At 38.9% G+C, this 14,860-nt stretch overlaps 1 pseudogene; it reads left to right on the forward strand.

Moving 5' to 3' along the window:
• The first annotated feature begins 8,194 nt into the window (after nucleotides 1-8,194).
• On the forward strand, nucleotides 8,195-9,160 carry LOC108512547 (olfactory receptor 2AP1-like; annotated as a pseudogene).
• The last annotated feature ends 5,700 nt before the right edge of the window (nucleotides 9,161-14,860 follow it).

A 14,860-nucleotide genomic window follows, 5' to 3' on the forward strand; every position in this document is an offset into this window, starting at 1 on the left:
GCGGTGGCTCAAGCCTGTAATCCCAGCACTTTGGGAGGCCGAGACGGGCGGATCACAAGGTCAGGAGATCGAGACCATCCTGGCTAACACAGTGAAACCCCATCTCTACTAAAAATACAAAAACTAGCCGGGCGAGGTGGCGGGCTCCTGTAGTCCCAGCTACTCGGGAGGCTGAGGCAGGAGAATGGCGTAAACCCGAGAGGCGGAGCTTGCAGTGAGCTGAGATCCGGCCACTGCACTCCAGTCCGGGTGACAGAGCGAGACTCCGCCTCAAAAAAAAAAACAAAAAACAAAAAACAAAAATAAAGGCCTTATATGACAAACCCATTATACTGAATCTGTTGTCTAACGTACCGAAATTAACATTATACTGAAAGCTTTTCTTCTAAGAACTGGAACAAGACAAGGAAATACACACTCACCACTCTTATTCCACATAATAATTGAAGTCCTAGTCAAAGCAATTAGGCAGGAGAAAGAAATGAAAGGCATTCAAATTGGAAAGGAGGAAATCAAGTTGTCCCTGTTTATATATAGAAAATCCTAAAGACTCAACCTAAAAACTCTTAGAACTGAAAAAGTAAAGTCATAGGATACAAAAGCAGCATGCAAAAATCAGTAGCATTTCTATACATGAACAACTAACTAGCTGAAAAAAGAAATCATTAAGGCAATCCCATTTACAATAGCTATTAAAAATAAAATAGCAAGGAATAAATTTAATCAAGGAAGTGAAAGACCTCTAGAAGGAAAACTACAAAACACTGATGAAAGAAACTAAAGAGGATACAAATGGAAAGATATCACATGCTTGTAGGTCGGAAGAATTAATATTGTTAAAATGACCATAATCCTAAAGCAATCTACAGATTCAATGCAATCCCTATTAAAACAATGACATTCTTCACAGAAATAGAAAAAACAATCTTGAAATGTGTATAAAACCACAAAAGACTTCAAAAAGGCAAAGCAATCCTGGACAACAAGAACAAAGCTAAAAGAATCACATTGCCAGACTTCAAAATACACTACAAAGCTGTAGTAACAAAAACAGCATGATACCAGCATGAAAACAGACACATAGACCAATTGAATAGAATGGGTAACCCAGGCCGGGCGCGGTGGCTCAAGCCTGTAATCCCAGCACTTTGGAGGCCGAGACGGGCGGATCACGAGTTCAGGAGATCGAGACCATCCTGGCTAACCTGGTGAAACCCCGTCTCTACTAAAAAAATAAAAAAAATTAGCCGGGCGAGGTGGCGGGCGCCTGTAGTCCCAGCTACTCGGGAGGCTGAGGCAGGAGAATGGCGTAAACCCGGGAGGCAGAGCTTGCAGTGAGCTGAGATCCGGCCACTGCACTCCAGCCTGGACGACAGAGCGAGACTCCGTCTCAAAAAAAAAAAAAAAAAAGAATGGATAACCCAGATATTAATACACATATCTATAGCCAATTGATTTTGACAAAGGCACCAAGACACTCTTGGGGAAAGGACAGTCTCTTCAAGAAATGGTGCTGGGGAAACTGGATGTCCATATACAGAAGTATGAAACTAGACTCCCATCTCTCTCCCTACAAAAATCAACTCAAAATGGATGAAAGACCTAAATGTAAGACCCAAAACTATAAAACTTCTAGAAGAAAACAAAGGGGGAAATCTCCATAACATTGGTCTGGGTAATGATTTATTGGATATAACAACAAAAGCATAAGCAACAAATGTAAAAATATAGACAAACTAATTACATCAAATTTAAAAGCTTCTACACAGTGAAGGAAACAATCAACAGAGTGAGGAGGCGATCTATAGAATGGGAGAAAATATTTGCAAACTATTTATCTCACAGGTGATTAATATCCAAAATACATAAGGAACTCAACAACTCAGTAGCAAGAAAACAAATAACCTAATTTAAAAACAGGCAAAGAACCTAAATAGAAATTTCTCAAAGGAAGAGATACAAATGACAACAGGTATATAAAAAAAGTTCAACATCACTAATCATCAGAAAAATGCAATTCAAAACCACATGAGATATCACCTCACTCCTGTTTAAATGGTTATTATCATCTGGGTATGGTGTCTCATGCCTGAATCCCAAGCACTTTGGGAGGCCAAGGCAGGAGGATTACTTGAGCTCAGGAGTTTGAGACTAGCCCAGGGAATACAGTGGGACCTTGTCTCTACAAAAAATAAAAATAAAAATAAATAAATTAGCTGGGGCTCCGTGGCATGCACCTATAGTCCCAGCTACTCTGGAGGGTGGGGTAGGGAGATCATTTGAGCCCAGGAGGTGGAGATTACAGTGAGCTGAGATTGTGCCGCTGCACTCCATGCTGGGCAAGAGAGAGAGACTGTCTCAAAAAAAAAAAGAGAGGGGGCTATTATCAAAAAGACAAAAGATAACAAGTTTTGGAGAAAGAGGAATCCTTGCACACTGTTGGAAGTTCCCTAAAACTAAAAAATACAATTGTTCCCAAAAGAAAATAAAAATAGGAAAAAAAAAAAAAAAAAAAAGGCCAAGCACTATGGCTCATACCTGTAATCCCAGGGTTCTGGAAGACCAAGTTGGGGCACATCCCTTGAGTTCAGGAGTTCAACAACCCAAGAACAGCCTGGGCAGCATGGCAAAACCCCGTCTCTACAAAAAAGACAAAAATTACCCAGGTGTGATGGCAAGTCCCTGCAGTCCTAGCTACTTGAGAGGCTGAGGTGGAAGGATTGCTTGAGCCCAGAAGGTTGAAGCTGCAGGAAGCCATGTTTGTGGCATTGCATTCCAGCCTGGGAGATAGAGATTCTGTCTCAAAAAAACAAAATAGAATTACAAAATGATTTAGCAATCCTATTAATGGGCATATATCCAAAGGAAATTATATCAGTATGCCAAAGAGAAGATATCTGCATTCCCATGTTTATTGCGGCACTATTCACAAGAGTCAAGATACAGAACTAACCTAAGGGTCCATCTTAATGAATAATGAATTAATGAATAAAGAAAATGTAGTACATATACACAATGGAATAACATTCAGCCATAAAAATTTAATCCTATCATTTGGGACAACACAGATGAACCTGGAGGACATTATGTTAAGTGAAATAAGCCAAGCACAGAAAGACAAATTCTGCATGATCTCACATGTGAAATCTCAAAAACCTGATCTCACAGAACTAGAGAGTAGAATGGTGTTATCAAAGACTGGGACAGTTGTAGAGGGGGAGGACTGGGGAGATATTGGTCAAAGGATACAAAATTACAGTTAGATAAAGAGGAATAAGTTCAAGAGATATGCTGTATAGCATTGTGACTACAATTAATATAAAATATATTGTATTCTTGAAAAATGCTGAGAATGGATGTTAAGTGTTCTAACCACAAAAATGATAGCTATGTGAACTAATGCATATGTTAATTAGCTAGATTTAACCATTCCAAAATGTATATATTCTTCAAAACATCATGGTATACATGATAAATACATACAATTTAACTGTCAATTTAAATAAATAAATAAAGTTGAAAAAATACTGGTAATTGTTCTATTTTCCACAACTTTTTTTGTTTTGTTTTGTAGAAATAGGATTTCATTAGGTTGCTGAGACTGGTCTGGAACTTCTGGGCTCAAGCAATCCACCTGCTTCAGGCTCCCAAAGTGCTGGGACTACAGACATAAGACACCATGCCCAGCCCATGATTATTTTTAACCATCATTATTTCTGCAGTTTTCATAAGGCTTTTGTAATATACTGATGTTCTCCTGTAAACTTCTTCAGAGTCTCTTTAGACTTCTTCCCTAAACTTCTATTAAAAGTTCAATTCAATTCAAGAGTTCTCAAAAATTAGGGTTCATAAGTATGTTCTACATATGGGTCTCTTGAGATCTTTTATTTCTTTCCTCAAATGATTATGTTGAGGTCTCCTCAGAATAGAAATTTTAAAATGTGCTTCAGTCTGGTGTAAAATCAGAGAGGATGCACATATCTATGTTCAAATGAGGCAAAGCAGAGGAAATAAATATTTGAAGGGAGAGTGCTTCCTAGGGTTTTATTCCCACTAGTATAACTTTGCATAACTTAAAATAAGTCACATCTCAAAGGATTAGTTAGTGGCCAAGGTGCATTTAAATTAATGTGCAAATAGGAAGTAGCAAATGAGAACTAAACTGATATATAACCGGATGAGTAAGATTTTTCTTACTAAGTTTTCACAAGTTTGTGAACTTTGTGAATGATTACATCAACAAATCACGGTTGGAAAAGCAAACAAGTTGAATTTTATGCCACCTTTCATCCATATCTGACACCTAAATTGTGATCCATTCCACAGACATCTATGGTCAAAATCCTATAACATTTGACCTGAAAGTCAAGTGTAAGTATATTCTCAGCTTATAGTTATATCTATGTTACCTTTTTGTAATTGTGGAACATGAAATCATGTAACTGTAATTTTTTTTTTGTTTAATCAAAAAGTACCTTATGCTTGTAGCCCCTTTCCTGAAAGTAACTAGTCCATTCAGAGGCTTAGAGAATGTGTAGCATGGGCCCCAAGTACAAATAAACACTTCTCCTTAAATGTCAGTGGGGAAGATTTAAAGGAACAGATAGCTCAGTGTCCTGAAAACTAAGGACAAGGAACAGTTCTGTGCCCAAACAAACCTTACACACATTGAGTCCTTTTTACAGTCAAACCACAATGTATATATATACTTTGAAACATAACATTGTACATGATAAATACAAACAATTTGATGTCAATTTTAAAAAAAATAACAAAACCCTGAAAAAAAATTATTATATTCCTCTTACTCTCAATAACAAATAGAACAAATATAGATTTTTATTATTTGGTGATAGAAGAGCACCAACTATGAACAAGAAAATTTCAAGTGGGGGTGGAGGGAGGGAAAGCATCAGGAAGAATAGCTAATGGAAGCTGGGCACCACCATGGCACACATTTACTTATGTAACAAACCTGCACATTCTGTACATGTACTTCTGACCTTAAAATAAAAGTTGAAGAAAAAAGAAAAATACAGTCTTACTGATAAAGGCCTGGCTCTCAGCTCTTGAAATCCCAGCAAAGATGAGGTAACACACATGACTCACTGGCCATTCATCAGTGGAAAAAGAAAGGCAAAGGTAAAATCAAGTTACAGAACCAAGGAGCTTTATGTTAGGCTAGACTTTGAAAGTTTTAGTTTCTAGGCAAGAAATCTAGGGAAGAAAGTACAACTGTATCGTAAACGGCCAAGGATAAATCGCAAATGAAGAACAAAGTAAAGTGGCGGGGGCACTAATTTTTTTCATTTATTTAACGACTATGTATTTTGCCCATACTGTGTGTTTTTGCTGTTGTTATTGGGAGATAAATGAATATCAGAAAAGAAGAAAAGTATATTTATAAAGAGATCTAGCATAAGCCAACACTATAATCATTCAATAAGCCTTGATTCTCTTGTCCTTCACCTGCTCTTAAGGAACTTATAAACTAGTTTTGGAAAGATGACACACACATAAGATAGAAAATGGTTGATGCCTGAACAGAATGCATCATTATGTTAATTCTTATCTTAGAATCAGACATTTCTCTGCATTTATTTTGTGTCCCAGATATTCAGATATTCATTTTGATTTTAAAATTCCACATAGAGTACAGTCACTATGGAAAACACATGGCATTTCCTCAAAAACATTAAAAACAGAATTACCATACAATCCAACAATGTATATCTCTGGGCATATATCCAAAAGAATTGAAAGGACTTTTTAATGATTGCCATTCTAACTGGTGTGAGATGGTATCTCATTGTGGTTTTGATTTGCACTTCTCTGATGGCCAGTGATGACGAGCATTTTTTTATCTGTCTGTTGGCTGTATACATGTCTTCTTTTGAGAAATGTCTATTCATATCCTTTGCCCACTTTTTGATGGGGTTGTTTGTTTTTTTCTCGTAAACTTGTTTGAGTTCTTTGTAGGTTCTGGATATTAGCTCTTTGTCAGATGAGTAGATTGCAAAAATTTTCTCCCATTCTGTAGGTTACCTGTTCACTCTGATGGTAGTTTCTTTTGCTGTGCAGAAGCTCTTTAGTTTAATTAGATCCCATTTGTCAATTATGGCTTTTGTTGCTATTGCTTTTGGTGTTTTAGACAAGAAGTCCTTGCCCATGCCTATGTCCTGAATGGTATTACCTAGGTTTTCTTCTAGGGTTTTTATGGTTTTAGGTCTAACATTTAAGTCCCATTTCTTGTTTTTCTCAGGTTTGTCAAAGATCAGATGGCTGTAGATGTGTGGTATTATTTCTGAGGACTCTGTTCTGTTCCATTGGTCTATATCTCTGTTTTGGTACAAGTACCATGCTGTTTTGGCTACTGTAGCCTTGTAGTACGGTTTGAAGTCAGGTAGTGTGATGCCTCCGGCTTTGTTCTTTTGACTTAGGATTGTCTTGGCAATGCGGGGTCTTTTTTGGTTCCATATGAACTTTAAAGCAGTTTTTTCCAATTCTGTGAAGAAAGTCGTTGGTAGCTTAATGGGGATGGCATTGAATCTATAGATTACCTTGGGCAGTATGGCCAGTTTCACAATATTGATTCTTGAGCATGGTATGTTCTTCCATTTGTTTGTGTCCTCTTTTATTTCACTGAGCAGTGGTTTGTAGTTCTCCTTGAAGAGGTCCTTTACATCCCTTGTAAGTTGGATTCCTAGGTATTTTATTCTCTTTGCTGGAGAGGATGTGGAGAAATAGGAACACTTTTACACTGTTGGTGGGATTGTAAACTGGTTCAACCATTGTGGAAAACAGTATGGCGATTCCTCAAGGATCTAGAACTAGAAATACCACATGACCCAGCCATCCCATTACTGGGTATATACCCAAAGGTTATAAATCATGTTGCTATAAAGACACATGCACACATATGTTTATTGCAGCACTATTCACAATAGCAAAGACTTGGAATCAACCCAATGTTCATCAGTGACAGACTGGATTAGAAAATGTGGCACATATACACCATGGAATACTATGCAGCCATAAAAAAGGATGAGTTTGTATCCTTTGCAGGGACATGGATGCAGCTGGAAACCATCATTTTCAGCAAACTATTGCAAGAACAGAAAACCAAACACCACATGTTCTCACTCATAGGTGGGAATTGAACAATGAGATCACTTGGACTCTGGAAGGGGAACATCACACTCCAGGGCCTATTATGGGGAGGGGGAATGGGGGAGGGATGGCATTGGGAGTTATACCTGATGTAAATGACGAGTTGATGGGTGCTGACGAGTTGATGGGTGCAGCACACCAACATGGCACAAGTATACATATGTAACAAACCTGCACATTGTACACATGTACCCTAGAACTTAAAGCATAATAAAAAATAAAAATAATAATAAAAAATTTTTTTAAAGAATTGAAAGGAGGCTCTCAAAGAGATATTTGAGCATCTATGTTCATAGCAGCGCTATTCACAATAGCCAAATAGAAGCAATCAAACTTCCATCAACAGATGAAGGAGTAAACAAAATGTGGTATGCACATACAATGGAATATTATTCAACATTAAAAAGGAAAGAAATCTTGTCACATGCTACAACACGAATAAACCTTGAGCTTGGGCCTGAGGGAAAGCAGACACCAGCAGCAAATATTTAGAGACTGGTAATAGTTACAAGAGTCCACATATTCAAAAATCAAAGGGAAGCTGGGGAATCTTTGATTATCACAGTTTCAGTAGTACTGCTGATTCCATCCCAAAGACTTTTCAACTGTGAGCTACCTTTTTTCTTTTTTCTTTTCCCTCTGAGCCAAAGATAGTGATGAAAGAAACATCACTGCCAAATTAACAGATATAATGAAAGATCAAAAGTAGAGACATGTTCAAAGTGAAAATAAAAACTGGAAATGGAGAATTTAGGCATTCGTTTTGAAGGTAAGCGAGGAAAGTATATGAAAATTGTTAAGAGGAGTTTTAGAGAAAATCCTACATGAGAATTTAAGAAAATAGTTCTTGTAAAGAGCCAGCTCTTATCCAATAAAAAAAAATTTTGAGTAAGACTGTCAAAAAGAAAAAGACACTTAAACTAATCCTATGGGTAAAACTTGCCTCTCCAAAATGTTCTTGAGTTCTTCTGTGTTCATCACAAACATTTTTCCTCTATACATTCATAGGCAGCAAAAGTTAGAAATGAAAAACCAAACCTTTCTGACAGGATTCATTCTGCTTGGACTAACAGACAACCCAGAGCTTCAAATTATCATTTTTGTATTTCTCTTCCTCACTACATATTCAGCATCATTGGAAATCTGATCATCATCATCCTTACACTACTTGACTCCCACCTCCAGACCCCTATGTATTTTTTCCTCCGGAACTTCTCCTTCTTAGAAATTTTCTTTACAACCACTTTTACTCCAAGGCTACTGTTCAGCATCTTAACTGGGAATAAAGCCATCAGCTTTGCTGGATGCTTCACTCAATATTTTTTTTGCCATATTCCTCGGGGCCACAGAGTTTTGCCTTCTGGCTGCCATGTCCTATGACCGTTGTGTAGCCATCTGCAAACTCCTGCATTACACCACCATTATGAGTAGGAGGGTCCACATTAAGCTGGTTCTCTGCTCTTGGCTGAGTGGATTCTTGATCATCTTTGTTGAATCATCTTCACCAGTCAGCTGGATTTCTGTGCCTCCAACAGAAATCATTATTATTGTGAATCATTAATATTGTGAATCATTATTATTGTGACTATGGACTCCTCATAGAAATAGCTTGCTCAGATACAAGTCTACTGGAACTGGTTGACTTTTTCTAAGCAGTTATGGTGCTAGTGATTCTCTAGTGCTAGTGATTCTCTCCTACACAAACATTATCAGGACTATTCTGAAGCTCCCCTCTGCTCAGCAAAGGAAAAGGGCTTTTTCCACATGTTCTTCCCACGTGGTTGTCATCTCTCTTTCTTATGGCAGCTGCATCTTCATGTACATAAAACCTTCAGCAAAAGAAGGTGTTGCCTTCAATAAAGGAGTAGCTGTGCTCAATATCTCAGTTGCCCCTTTACTGAACCCATTCATTTACACTCTAAGGAATAAACAAGTAGAACAAGCCTTCAAGGATGTGGTCAGAAAAATTGTGAGTCTTTATTCAGTTTAATCACCCCAAAATAAATAGAACTTTTGAATGATATTCATGGAGCTCCTCCAGCTGATAACTTGAGCTTCAGATTTCTCCTTTTGTTAAAGTGATTTCTCAGAAAAATACAATGTGAGCACGTGTCTTTCTTTTTTTTTTTTTTCAAACTTGCTGACAAAAGTAGTCAGAGAAGGCAAGTTCAAACTTTTTTCTGGTAGATATATTTTAATGAAGGGAAAAATTAGGAAAATTATATTCTTAGACTTTGTACACAAAAACAACTACTTGGTTAAAAACTATTTTCTTATAAATCTGGTGATTAGCTGAATAATTAAGTCTTCCTTCTCATGAGGAGCTCTTAGTCTCATCAATAAAAAAAAGTTGCAAACACATTGGGTCAGAAATGGCTAGCTACTTCTCAAAGAAGGTTATCGATGATGTCCTACCAAAAAAAATTCTATTCCAGATCACCTTTTCTTAGGTTCTAAACAATTTTGATTCTGAAGCTTCTTCCTCTGACAACTCCAAAGATTATTTCTTTCTGGCATAAACCACAGAAATTATTTCCAGTTGTAAAGTACAGTACTGGCTTTCATGTGTGTTCCTAGAACATTGCTGACTGTCTGATTTGAGAGCTGAAATCAGAATGAAAACTCTTACCAGAGAACCATCTGGATTCCATTTAAAGGAAGACTCAGGTGAAGAAAACTCTTCGGCAATTTTGGCAATTATAAAAATCTGTTAAGAGCTGTATTGTGACAAGGATGTGCCTAGCTTTTACAGGATATATTTAGAGATAAAACTGAGGAGGTTGGGAGTGTTAGGATACTATGCCGTGGTCTATTAACTATCTTAACAAATTTCTGCCATCAGAGTCCCTTGGATGCCCCTCTGACCTTGCCAACTATTGTGGTAATTCCAGCCCCCTAGCGTCCGGTGCTTAAGTGGAGTCACCTGGCATTTACTACTTCAGCCCTCATCATCTCAATGAACATCAGCAAGCCCAGCTCCATGCCTATCCCTCTTACCATCATCCCTGGTGAATAAAAGCCACCAGTGAACTTACTAATCATGCTGGTGCACCTCTCAGAAACACATTCCCTTATGCCTTGGTGAATGGTGTGTCCTGTAGGCCCTCCTATGAAGTAAATCATCTAGTGGGCCTTATGGTCTAATAGCATATATCCATCCTATCATGCCAATCTCCCTCAACCTCTTTATTTATTCCTTTACCATCTTCCAGAGCAACTCAGATATTTCCACAGTGTTGGACATCACAATTTTCAGGCTCAAAGGTCTGCCCCAGCAGTGAAGTGAAATCCTCACTCCACATTCTGTGAAAGTGCTCCCCAAGTCAATAAAATCTAGCTCAGCCAGTCTTACATGTTAGACCCCTGATCAAAATTCAATCCCAGGAGCACTCCTCTAACTCCTGCCAGTACAAGATAGCCAATTCTTACAATTCTTTCAGTATGTAGGTTCTTTCCTCACTATCAAGCCCAGCATGTCCTTAGCTGGATTATATTGGGTTTAACCCTAACAGATCAGCCTAGCATCTGGGAGAGGAATTGAGTACAACTACTGAAGGAAGCATCAGGTGATCTCCTGAAACATCTTCCAGGTAACTCTTACTACGAAAGAGTGGACCACCTCTGCAAATCAAAAGTGTTTGGAGGGAGTTGCAAAGTAAAAATACTTACAGGCATCTATCCAGATGTCCCTTTTCGTGTTTCCAGTCTCAGATTTCCCCATCAAGATACTTAGCTTTATAACAGACCTTCCTTGCTAATGATTCAAATATGTCTGAACCTCTATGTCATTAACAAGTAGATCAACACGCCAGTCAACCAAGTCTGTCCTTCCACTACAAGATATAAGACCCTCTTTTTAAGCTACCACATAGGCCCTCTGGATCTCATAAGCCACTAACTGCTGTTAAAAGCCCTTAGACTCTCATCACCTCTCTTCAGGACATCAATACAACTTAGCAGTAACTGTCAATTCCATTGTCTTTGTAGGCATTTATTCCCCTGTGTTTTTCAAATACCTGCATCATTACATATGCCACTGCATTCTTCTTGACTAAGACATTTTTCCAAACAAACCAACTGGAGGATTTTGAACTTGAAGGATTTTGAAGACTGTAGTGCACTGAAGTTATTGATAGCAACATGAACAAAACTAAGCTAAGCTCAGTTCTTTACTAGATGGACTCAACCCACCAACCATCAGCCTTACAGAATAAAATCCATGCTCATTTCTGGGTATAATAATATTTATTTCAGTCCTGCTTGTTTGTCCATACATGCTGTTTAACATAAAATCAAAAATTACACGACACACAAAAAAGTGAGAAAAAAACAGTAGCAAAATATAAAGCAATGAATAGAACTAGACTCAAAAATGACACAGATGTTGGAATTATTAGACAGTGACTATAAAATGATTATGATTACCATGTTAAAGTATTTAGTGCCAATTGCTGGCAAGATGACCAAATAGGGACAGCTCCGGTCTGCAGTTCCCAGCAAGATCGACGCAGAAGGTGGGTGATTTCTGCATTTCCAACTGAGGTACACGGTTCATGTCACTGGGACTGGCTGGACAGTGGGTGCAGCCTACGGAGGGTGAGTCAAAGCAAAGTGGGTGTCAGCTCACCCAGGAAGCACAAGGGTTTGGGAAATTCCCTCCCCTACCCAAAGGAAGCCATGAGGGACAGTGCCATGAGATATGGTGCAGTCCAGCCCAGATACTGCACTTTTACCATGGCCTTTGCAAATGGAAGACCAGGAGACTACCTCCGGTGACTACACCACCAGGGCCCTGGGTTTGAAGCACAAAACTGGGTGGTCGTTTGGGCAGACACCACGCTAGCTGCAGGAGGTTTTTTAGGGTTTTTGTTTTTTTTTTTTTTTTTGCTTTTTATTTTGTTTTGTTTTGTTTTTTCATACCCCAGTGGTGCCTGGAATGCCAGCAAGACAGCACCATTCACTCCCTTGGAAAGGGGGCTGAAGCCAAGGAGCCAAGTAATCTAGCTCGGCCATGGAGCCCAGCCAGCTAATATCCACTGGCTTGAAATTCTCACTGCCAGCACAGCAGTCTGAGGCCAATCAGAGATGCTCCAGCTTGCTAGAGGGAGGGGCATCCATCATTGCTCGGCTTGAGTAGGTGGTTTTACCCAAACAGTGTAAAAAAAGCTGCCGGGAAGTTCAAACTAGGTGGAGCACACCACAGCTCTGAATAGACCAATAACAAGTTCTGAAATTGAGGCAGTAATTAAGAGCCTACCAACCAAAAAAAGTCCAGGACCACACAGACTCACAGCTGAATTCTACCAGAGATACAAATAGGAGCTGGTACCATTCCTTCTGAAACTACTCCAATCAATAGAAAAAGAGGGACTCCGGCTGGGCACGGTGGCTCAAGCCTGTAATCCCAGCACTTTGGGAGGCCGAGACGGGCGGATCACGAGGTCAGGAGATCGAGACCTTCCTGGCTAATACAGTGAAACCCTGTCTCTACTTAAAATACAAAAAACTAGCCGGGCGACGAGGCGGGCGCCTGTAGTCCCAGCTACTCGGGAGGCTGAGGCAGGAGAATGGCGTAAACCCGGGAGGCGGAGCTTGCAGTGAGCTGAGATCCAGCCACTGCACTCCAGCCTGGGCAACAGAGCAAGACTCCGTCTCAAAAAAAAAAGAAAGAAAGAAAAAGAGGGACTCCTCCCTAACTCATTTTATGAGCCCAGCATTATCCTGACACTAAAACCTGGCAGAGACACAACAAAAAAAGAAAATTTCAGGACCATATCCCTGATGAACATCTATGCAAAAATCCGCAATAAAATACTGGCAAACTAAATCCAGCCACACATCAAAAAGCTTATCCACCATGATCAAGTCAGCTTGGCCCTGGGGATGCAAGGCTGGTTCAACATATGCAAATCAATCAATGAAATCCATCACATAAACAGAACCAATGACAAAAACCATGTGATTATCTCAATAGATGCAGAAAAGAACTTTGACAAAATTCAACAGCCCTTCATGCTAAAAAACACTCAATAAACTAGGTATTGATGGAACATATCTCAAAATAACAAGAGCTATTTAAGACAAACCCACAGCAAATATCACACTGAATGGGAAAAAACTGGAAGCATTCCCTTTGAAAATGCACAAGACAAGGATGCCCTCTCTCACCACTCCTATTCAACACAGTATTGGAAATTCTGGCCAGGGCAATCAGGAAAGAGAAAGAAATAAAGAGTATTCAAATAGAAAAAGAGAAAGTCAAATTCTCCCTGTTTGCATATGACATGGTTGTATATTTAGAAAACTCCATTTTATCAGCGCAAAGTCTCCTTAAGCTAATAAGCAACTTCAGCAAAGTCTCAGGATACAAAATCAATGTGCAAAAGTCACAAGCATTCCTATACACCAAGAACAGACAAATAGAGAGCCAAATCATGAGTGAACCCCCATTCACAATTGCTACTAAGAGAATAAAATACCTAGGAATACAACTTACAAGAAATGTGAAGGACCTCTTCAAGGAGAACTACAAACCATACCTCAGTGAAATAAAAGAGGACACAAACAAATGGAAGAACTTCCCATGCTCATGGATAGGAAGAATCAATATCGTGAAAATGGCCACACTGCCCAGAGTAATTCTTAGATTCAATGCTATTCTCATCAAGCTACCATTGATTTTCTTCACAGAATTGAAACAAACTACTTTAAATTTCACATGGAACCAAAAAAGCGCCTGAATAGCCAAGACAATCCTAAGCACAAATAACAAAGCTGGAGGCATCATGCTACCTGATTTCAAACCGTACTACAAGGCTACAGTAACCTAAACAGCATGGTACTGGTACCAAAACAGATGTATAGACCAATGGAACAGAACACAGACCTGAGAAATAACACATCTACAACCACCTGATCTTTGGCAAACCTAACAAAAACAAGCAATGGGGAAAGGATTCCCTATTTAATAAATGATGTTGGGAAAACTGGCTAGCCATATGCAGAAAGCTAAAGCTGGATCCCTTCCTTACACCTCATACAAAAATTAACTCAATTCGGATTAAAGACTTAAATGTAAGGTCTAAAACCATAAAATCTCTAGAAGAAAGCCTAGGCAATACCATTGCGGACATAGGCATGGGCAAAGACTTCATGACTAAAACACCAAAAACAATGGCAACAAAAGCCAAAATAGGCAAATGAAATCTAATTAAACTAAAGAGCTTCTGCACAACAAAAGAAACTATCATCAGAGTGAACAGGCAACCTACAGAATGGGAGAAAAATTTTGCAATCTATCCACCTGACAAAGGGCTAATATCCAGAATCTACAAGGAACTTAAACAAATTTACAAGAAAAAAGCAAACAGCCCCATCAAAAACTGGGCAAAGGATGTAAACAGACACTTCTCAAAAGAAGACATTTATGCAGCAAACAGACAAATGAAAAAAATGCTCATGATCACTGGTCATTAGAGAAATGCAAATCAAAACCACAATGAGATACCATCTCACACCAGTTAGAATGGCAACCATTAAAATGTCAGGAAACAACAGATGCTAGAGAGGCTGCAGAGAAATAGGAATGCTTTTACACTGTTGGTGGGAGTGTAAATTAGTTCAACCATTGTGGAAGACAGTGTGGTGATTACTCAAGGATCTAGAACTAGAAATACCATTTGATCCAGCA

This window comes from Rhinopithecus bieti, unplaced genomic scaffold (assembly GCF_001698545.2).
Source record: "Rhinopithecus bieti isolate Rb0 unplaced genomic scaffold, ASM169854v2 scaffold_30943, whole genome shotgun sequence".
NCBI classification, from domain to species: domain Eukaryota; kingdom Metazoa; phylum Chordata; class Mammalia; order Primates; family Cercopithecidae; genus Rhinopithecus; species Rhinopithecus bieti.